This window comes from Lepisma saccharinum, chromosome 1 (assembly GCF_977018435.1).
Source record: "Lepisma saccharinum chromosome 1, izLepSacc3.1, whole genome shotgun sequence".
Lineage (NCBI taxonomy): Eukaryota > Metazoa > Arthropoda > Insecta > Zygentoma > Lepismatidae > Lepisma > Lepisma saccharinum.
This window is the reverse complement of record NC_139229.1, coordinates 188,451,221-188,460,654: the sequence shown is the minus strand read 5'-3', so window position 1 is coordinate 188,460,654 and position 9,434 is coordinate 188,451,221. Positions and strand designations below refer to the sequence as shown.

Genomic DNA, 9,434 nt, shown 5'->3' with positions numbered 1-9,434 from the left:
CGTGGGCGGCCTTGCCTTGGGCGATCATCAACTGTCCCAGTCTCCGTGAATCGCTTGATGGTCCGATACACGAAAGATTTGCTGATATTCAACTTTTTAAGTGTTCTGAATATCATGGGGGCTGTTTGACCCACTTTATGAAGCGCTATTACTGCCACACGATTTTCGTAATCGCCCCACTCCATAGCTACACTTTTACGAACACACTTCCTCTATGACAGCTCAACTCACAATCGCCCACTCCAGCCTCTTGCACAGGAAGGTTGGCCGCGACCTTGAAAACCGGTTGTACACACTGCCTCAAACTTTATGTCAGTATTTATGATATGACTAGGTATATTGCAATATTGTATTGAAATTCAAGTATATCATGCCTTCATATGTACAGAAACATAAACTGAAAACAGAAATGAAATATCAAGAGTTGTTTTGAAGTGTCACATGAATATGTAAGTGTAAGAATAAGTCAGTAAATTAAATAGAGTGCATCATTTCTGGGAGGACAAGTCCATGTGGATTATCACAAACCTAGTAAACAAATAAATAAATGTCTTTCTTCTTCTGTTGAATATTGCTGTTAAAAAAAATATTAAATAATGCAGGAATTGCTTCTGTATTTGGCTATCAGGAAAGACATCAGCATTCCCTCTTCCTTCATTTCATCGCAAGTGTCCCACACATTCTTATCACTATTCTTAAGTAAGTGATAGAAAATCCACACCCTATCATTCGGATGGTCAACTTAAGTTGCTTGAACACTCTCAGATGTAAGGTTGGCAAGATTAAAGACATATTTGAATGCACAAAATACTAAATTTTATGTGTACACATGACGGATTAATGCCCAGAGCCAAATTTATAGAGAGGTAGCATGAGGAGCTAATCTCAATGTTTTAGGTTACAGGGGTCAAGAAACAATTAATATTTATTTTAAAAAGTATAACAGAGATGCAAAAAAGGCAATTTACAGGAGAAGGGGAGGTAGTTTATGCAACATTGTTCAAGATTCATCAACATGAAAGTGGGTAGACTGTTAGTTGAATTCTAGCTGTGTTAGATTATTTCTATTGACAAGAGCAATGGTGCAGAACACTTGGTGTTTCTATAAAATGCATAACTTTTACTTCGAACATTTTTCACACTTTAAAGAAAAACATACAATTTATATGTGCAACTAATCATGTGTGGCACGTAACATAACCATTCCAGTGTTAATAAAATATTTTCATTTATGTGCTATTTTATAATCTGTGTGGTTGTTGTAAGTTGAATGTTCCTTTAGCATGTCAAAATTCTCCTTGAATGATTAATCAAGCAAATTGACAGATATTATTGACTGCTATCCATTTAATAAGGATTAACCCTGGAATTAATGCCATGCCTTATTGATAATGTTACACAGGAAATATGCATCCATTCCACCTTGCTGTAATTTTTGGAATGTGTCCTTTCCAACCATGCTTAAATATATTTTATTCCTTCGCAAATATCTTGAAACAAAAGCAAGACTCATGAAAATTGCAATTTTTTCTGTTTTTGTTTTTCTTCCTCCGTCAATTTCAAATTCATGTGATTGCAACTTTGAAACTGTATGATATAAACTGCTCTCCAGTGGCCACAGAATGTTCTTTCCCTACAGTATGTAGAAAGTTATTTGTGCTACAATGAAAAATGCCTTCAGAATTATGTAGAAGGTCAGATGGTACCATTTGCTTTGTGATGATAAATGTCGACAAGTAAAAGTAACTTGAATATGCACCTAGCAGCGATTTAGGAAAAAAACAACAGAAACGCGCCAAGCAACAACACAACGAATTCCAACGAGGATCATGGCAGTGGCTACCAAAATTAATAGAAAATAATGTAAAACAGCTTCGTGGAAAACGTGAGTACTTAATTATCTATTACCGCGTCTCTCATTCCCATAGTATGAATTCAATAACTTGTTGATGCAATTCTGTCTGATATCAAAATATTTTATATTATTGTCTCATTAACTCATTGCTCTGCCATAATTTTCTCTTCAATTGTAACTTTAAAATAATAACATTCTTTTTTGGGCATTGTTCTTCTCACTGAAATATCCCAAAAATGTGTATCCATGTCATGTCATGGGTCTTAAAATAATGCATTTTATTTTGGTAAATATTTTTGATTCACTATATCTTATTTCTGTAATTTTGTTCTGGAAAGTTTTAAACTTTGAGACCACCTTCTTCTTTAAGCTTGCAATGGGTAATATTGGTAATATTTCCTTTGCACATAGAAAGAAGGAACTACAGGGCCATTGAAGTATTCACCTGGCACTGCTAGATTATTGTTTAGTAAGTCAACTTTTTGCAACATCAGGTGCATGATATACTTTGTAAGCTGCTTCATTGCACTTAAACTGTCACCTACAACCCAATGTTCAGGGAATTAAAATGCCTGTAAAATAAATTTTACGAAGTTGTTAAACGAAACTTGAGTGTGTTTTTTTTACACTGTACATGTAGAAAGCACTTGACTCAGACCATTGAAAATTTGCCACATTGTAGAAAAGACACCTCTAGAAGCCGTGCCTGGAAGATTCTTTCACGTCACACCATTTCGAAGTTGCAACCATCTGTAGATCAAGTTCAGTTTTTTTCCTTGTTATATTTAAAGAGGATTTAAAAATGCATTTTTTGTAACCTTTGTTATTTTGTTGAAACAGGGGTCAGTGTTTGTAAAATGTATAGTAAAATGTGTGTGTGGATTGGGTTTGCTACGAAAATCATTTTTGGTATCAACACTGCAGATGATAGGACATGTTTACTTCTTATAAAGATACGTATTGTTAGTATATCTTGAAAACACATTATGGTCAAGTACATTAATATGAGAAAAAAGGTCTAAAGAATTAAGCTTAGCACTGTAGGGGAAGTAGACAACAGGATAACGATCCTCAGTGGATTCTCTCTAGTATAACGTTTTTCAAAGTTAAAAAACAATGTCGTGTGTGTCCTGGGTCTGATACCAGGTGTAAGTACGTAGTGGTTCAAATCCCAGTTTAAACTGTGGGTCCAGTCATGATTAGCATATCTGTGCATAAAATGGGCTTAAAAACAAACTCATCATTTGAGTTGAGACAGTGCAAAATAAAGTTGGTACAGAATGCACTATTAATGAACAGAATACACATCTTTTACAACCTTTGGATACTAAATTTTGACCACTTTGATTACAATATACGTAATATTATATACAGATCAATATAATACCGCATTTCTTCGAATCCAAGACACCATTAAATGCAAGGTGCACCTTAAATATTACTTTAGATTTTTTTGGGGGGGGATTTAGGTGGGCAGATATACATAATACAGATACTTTATTGGAATACCGTAATGTTACATTTACATTTACCATTTGATAATAATTGCATTATATTACACTAATACTGTGGTATATTTATACACATGTACTCAAATCTAAATTTTCAACATCCAAAAACACAGATTCGAAGAAATACAGTATTTCCCTACGTTAATAAGCCCAGAAGATGGCTTTTTTTCTTACTGCTGAAGTTCCTAGGATAACAAAGAAAGTACATTGTTACTTTTCCAATCCTCAAACCTGGGAAAAATCCCCTGTTCCAAGTCAACTATAGACCAATTAGCCTTCTGAGTCACAGCAGCAAAGTGTTTGAGAAAATACTAAATAAAAGAATAAAAACAATAACGCTAAAAACGAAGATACTGCGGGACTGTCAGCACGATTTCAGGCCACATCACAGCACGACAACACAGCTGATGAGGGTAGTGGATCACATCACAACAAAATATAATAGAAAAGAACATATGGTGGCGGTGTTTTTAGACACTTAAATAGCCTTCCATAAGATCTGGATGGAAGGACTAGGGTTACCAGATCGCTGTAAGGGAAATGTAGGACATGCTGTCCCAAAATGTAGGACATTAAGTCAAAATGTAGGATGCAACACATTCTCAATAAATAATACATATTTCTATAGAACACGTTAGGAAGTAGTTGAAAAATAACACTTTTCAGTTTTTAAAAAAATATTACCCAAACAATGTTTAAATGAAAAATTTCAAAACTTGCAATCATACTAATCAATGCACCTCTTACTACTTCATTTAAGTGGTACTTCTCAGAAAAACAATTTTTATCAAAATTTCAGGTTTAGTCTAACTATATATTGATGTTAGAGTGGACAGTCAAGCTAGTTGAAATTATAGGGACCAATACCAAACATTTTACAGACTTTATGAAAAATAATTCTCTCGTGAGTCTGTTGTGCTGATGGTAATGAAAGTACTATCTCAACATTTGAATTATGGCAAACAAATATTCAGCAATTACTGTAATTTAAAATGGTTTCATCTTGGGTAGTTTTTAGTTCAATAACGGGGTGTCTACCAAAATAATACATCCATAAATCTTCACTTTCTCTGGACTTTTCTAGATCCTACTTAGGCTAGGTAAAGTTTGAAATTAGTAATTAAGAAAATAAATATTTATTTAATGAAAATCCCTACCAAAGGGCCAGTTAAGATGAAAACTGAAGCTGAATTTAAGAAGAGAATTAGATCTGCTATTTCGTATTAATTCATCCTGAATTCTGTTTGGCAGACAAGCGAGGCTTTGGCATCTGGACTCACAGCCAGTATAATCTTATGTGGGGTTTGTGTCGGTTGTCCCTATATGTTTATGACTATCCACTCATCCATCTTATCTTACCATCATTCATCCTCATCTTCGTGATTACCCAATAGGACAGAAAAAAGTGAAGTAAAATAAACTAAATTAACCAATCGATAGCAAAAATTCTTGACCACAAGAATAATGTATTGCCTTTTTAGTGACTTCTTGACCTACTTGTTTATTTTTTACTTTTTCTTCACTTCCATGACTTTTTTGACTGGCAGACACCCTGAATAACTTTGTTCTCTATACCCCTGCTTTACAATCAAATTATATTGAATATTGAATAAGAATGGGCAACACCTTCTTCCATCAATATAAACCCTAAGGCAAGAAATTCTGCTCAGGCATTGAACAGTGACGTTAACAGAAAGTGGTCCCAAGACTTTGTTCATTAATTGCTTCAGTTTTCCTGTTTATTTAATATCAGGACAAACTTTTTTCTTTTTGTGCAACAACTAAATCAAAATAAATTTCACTATTGAGTTTGGAAGCGCAGTCCATAGACTTGTAATTTGAATGACTTTTTTCTGTTACGTATTTTCCTAATGAATATTATGTGACGCTCAAAATGTAGGACATTTATGATATTTTTCAAATTCCTCCCGGACGCCGGACATAACGCTAAAATGTAGGACATGTCCGGGAAAATCTGGACGTCTGGTAACCCTAGGAAGGACTCTTACATAAACTTAACCAATTCGAGTTTCCAACTTGCATAATTCAATTGCAAGACTTATTCCTTCACAGAAGAATGTTGGTTGCAACATTCAATAATTGCACATCGTTAGCAAAACATTATGCAGGTGTTCCACAGGGGTTAATACTATCACCAATTTTATGCGCCATATATATGGCAGATATGCATACACTCCCAGGCACTACATTATCGATGTTTGCGGATGACATTGCCATATTTACAAACAGTACATACTTAAATATGGCATGCTTCAAAATGCTTAGGTACTTAAGAGAGTACAGAAGCTGAACAGAAAAATGGACAATAAGAGTGAATCCAGACAAAGCACATCCATCCTTTTCACAAAGAGAAGGGAAAAAACATCCTTTAAACTTAAGGCTAGCAGGATACAATATTCCAGAGGAAACAAAATCACTTACTTTAGCATATAAGGGAAACATGCATCTTGGACAACTGTTTTCATTGTTTAAAAATGCCACATTAACAACTAGAAACAGAACAATGCTTTCCAATGTGCTAACCAGAACAATACTGACTTATGCAAGCATGGTCTGGCAGCATAGCATGCCTTCATACCAAAGATCGCTACAAAGTGTGCAAAATAAAGTGCTAGAAATAATATCTGGTGCCAATTGATTTGTTTCCAACACGTAAATTCGCGAAATACTGCACCAAGAAACATTATATGATTACATGCAACATGAAAAGATAACGTTTTGGGCAAAACAGTCAACCCAACCATCAGTAGCATCGGTTAACGGGGTACTAGAGGGCAGATTTATTAAATGCAGGGAATTAGATTAACTAAAAAATAACAAATACACAAAGCAGCAAGTCCGCAAGACAATACATACTGTAACTGGCTTAATGGAACACAAGTCAAGCATTATCTTTGCTGTACAGTATTCGGATGGGTGACCGTCGCTAAAGCAGGTTCAATATACAACAATAAATTGAGTAAACCACTTAGGACAAGGATAGAAGAAATACAAAGGAAAATATACTTGTAATAGAATAGAAATGATCAGGTCTAGCTACTTAGAGTAATTCTAATCTAACTCCTACAATGTAATACAATGTTAAATTAGCATGACAGTAGTGTGAAAGGGGAAAATATCAAAACAAAGCACCCTCACCCACTCATGTTTCAGGACATTGTATTCAGTTTGTGCCAGTGTCGGTCTTTTAGAGGGGTGATTTCAAACTTTTGATCCACCTACATATGTATGTGTAAATCTTGTAAACAGCATGAACATTTATGCAGTTAGTTTTCAATGTAATAAGCTATCACATGCCTTTAATATGACATGACAACATGTTAGCTTGTAATTGTGATAGTAGTATTTCTTAAAAAATCATATCAATTACAGCATAAATAACAAATAATTACAGTAAAATTTAGTAACAATATCTGTATCAATCATAATATCTACCAAACACAACCCAAAAAATGCAACAGGAATTCCAATAGCCGATTTCTGTAATAGACTTCTCAAAGCATGACCTTTTCCTAGAATATTTTATATAGAATTTCTGATGTAAGTACTGGTAATACTCAACACATCAAAATGAAGTATAGTTTGTCCACAACAAATTTCTTGCTTGTCCTCTTTTTCTTTCTTAGTCCAAAAATATACTTGTGGTGCACTACTATAGAGAACGTAGACTTTTCCAGAAATAAAATAAATTTTCCTGACATTTCCGTGAAAAGTAAATTCACTGATTTTGTCAGAATTGCCAGGTTTTCCAGACTGGGAGAAACCCTGATATTATCTGTTTCACCGCTCACATGTAATAGCTAGTTATGGCATGGAAGCATGAAACATTTTTGGGATCAGTTGTTAATTTAGGATGTGTCTAAACTGTCACAAGTGAATGCATATATATCGTTGAATTTTCTTTTACTTAAACATATCTGCTCAAATATTGCAAAGGGATTGGGCGAACCACAACAGGGATCACGTTTCATTGACAAGCCACATTCAGGAGATAATCCCCAATCAGAATGGAAAATAGGTTGGTGACAATGGGTGTGTTTGACAAATAAGACTTTCCCGCATGGTTACCATAGCAACAGCAGCAAAAAAAATTGGAATATACAAAGGGATCTTCCTATACGATTCGATGTGAACACAAGCATCGAGAACATCACGATTCATTTGACTTGCAAACAGTCACAGTGCTTTTCAAACAATTGTAGTTAGTCTTGTTAGACTTGTCTTGATGTGTATGTTTAGGTTTTTGTGTATTTGATACATGTACATATCAGTGATGGCATCAGGGAAAATGAGTGGGGAGGTAGTCATATGTAACGTTCCCCCCAAATATCATACAAATATGCATATTTGGCAGTGACGTGCGGTGACGTCGACACTTGGGGTAGCAGTCAGTGGCGTGCTCAAGGGGGGGGGTTGGTGTGAGTCACACCCCTCCTCCCTTTAGGGCCAGTATTCCTTCAAAAAAGAAGAATGTCAATAACAGGAAAAGATTGCAAAATTATGAATGAGTACTAGAAAAAAGTACACGTAACCCCCACCCACATTCGAAAATAAAAAACTATTTGATTTGACTCTAAGCCAGAGATCCTGGGTTCGAATCTCGGATTGGCCATTTGTGTTCTTTGTGTGTGTTCCTTCATCTATTTTGTTGTGCCAAAGGTGGCGGAAAAGCGAAGTAAAATAAACCAATTTGAGCAATCAATCAATGATTTGATTTCATTTTTGTTACTTAGCGTCGCTTTTTTGTCACATTTGGTTAATTGTGAAGATGATACGATGAAACTGATTAAGGGACGAGCACAGGGAACACCCATGCCAGGGTCGGGGTTCGAACCCGGAACGCCTGGTGTCGTAGCGCGCTGTGATAACCACTCCCCCGCGCTTGGTTGATTTGGTGACAGGAAACAAAACACAACACACTTTTTTGTAGTTTCTTCAATGATATTCATTTGACTTTTTGAGTTCTGAGATACAATTTTCATTCCAAATTATTTCATTATTCACTGCAACACATAGGACAAGAATGCGCACTCATCACGGGTTCGAATCCTGGCCTGGATTGTTCATATGAGGTCCCTTCACCAATTTCATCATATCATCACTCAATCCTCATTTTCGCGATAACCAAATGTGGCAGAAAAGCGAAGTAAAATAAACCAAACCAACAACAATATGAACACGCGTTCTCTTGCCCAAATAAATACATCCGTATTTATGACTGTTACAGGCCAATATATTAGTATATTTAAATAAAACACTACTAAAACGAGAGTCAGAGAGAGCCTGAGCACATATTTGTAATTTAATCATTATATATTCCATATTTGAAAAAGAAAAAAAGAAAGAAAGCATAACATTATTGTCTGCACATAACACGTTCCTATTTTATAAATAATAAAACTACATCCCATATTATACATACACACATATTGTACAACGTGTAAAAGGTTGTGTAAATACAGAGAACATAAGTACTGCAGAAAATTTTACCCTGTGTTCTTTAGAGGATTTACAAAAAAATTATGAGAAACCAATCCCCTATCTGTCCTATAGGAGATAGACTGGGGGACCTGAAAGCCTGGGCTTTCAACCATTGCAGCGGGGGGCGTGGGGGCAAGGGAACTAGAGGTAGAAATCTTCCTTTTCCTTGGGCCGGCCGTTTCTACCTGGAAACTGGCCTGGCTGAAGAAGAGCGAGCTAGGGTATCCAGCCTGCTTTGCCCGCGGAGAACACCGATGGACGAGAAGTGCGTGGAAAAGAAGGTGTTACATATGAGCTGTGGTGGCTTTAACAAGACAATAAATATTGTGATTTGAATATAATTCGAGATGTGAGATTGATTGATCTATCTCTGCTAGACTAGCTACTCCTCAGTGCACGTCACTGATATTTGGGATAAAAGAGTATTTTTCTCACTTTTCCTGTCTGCCAGAGTGCAGTAGGGAGAGCGTTAGCTCCTCTTTAGCTCACTGATACCAGGGTTGGCAAAATTTGTGTTTTTTTTTTTTAAAAAAAAGAACAAAACAAACTGTTTTCTTTGTTTAAGA

At 35.6% G+C, this 9,434-nt stretch overlaps 1 protein-coding gene across 13 annotated transcripts in view; it reads right to left on the bottom strand.

Annotated features, from left to right (window-relative positions):
• The window catches only part of rg (A kinase anchor protein rugose), a 1,179,223-nt gene that overhangs the window by 584,101 nt on the left and 585,688 nt on the right, over window positions 1-9,434 (bottom strand). The window lies entirely within an intron of this gene.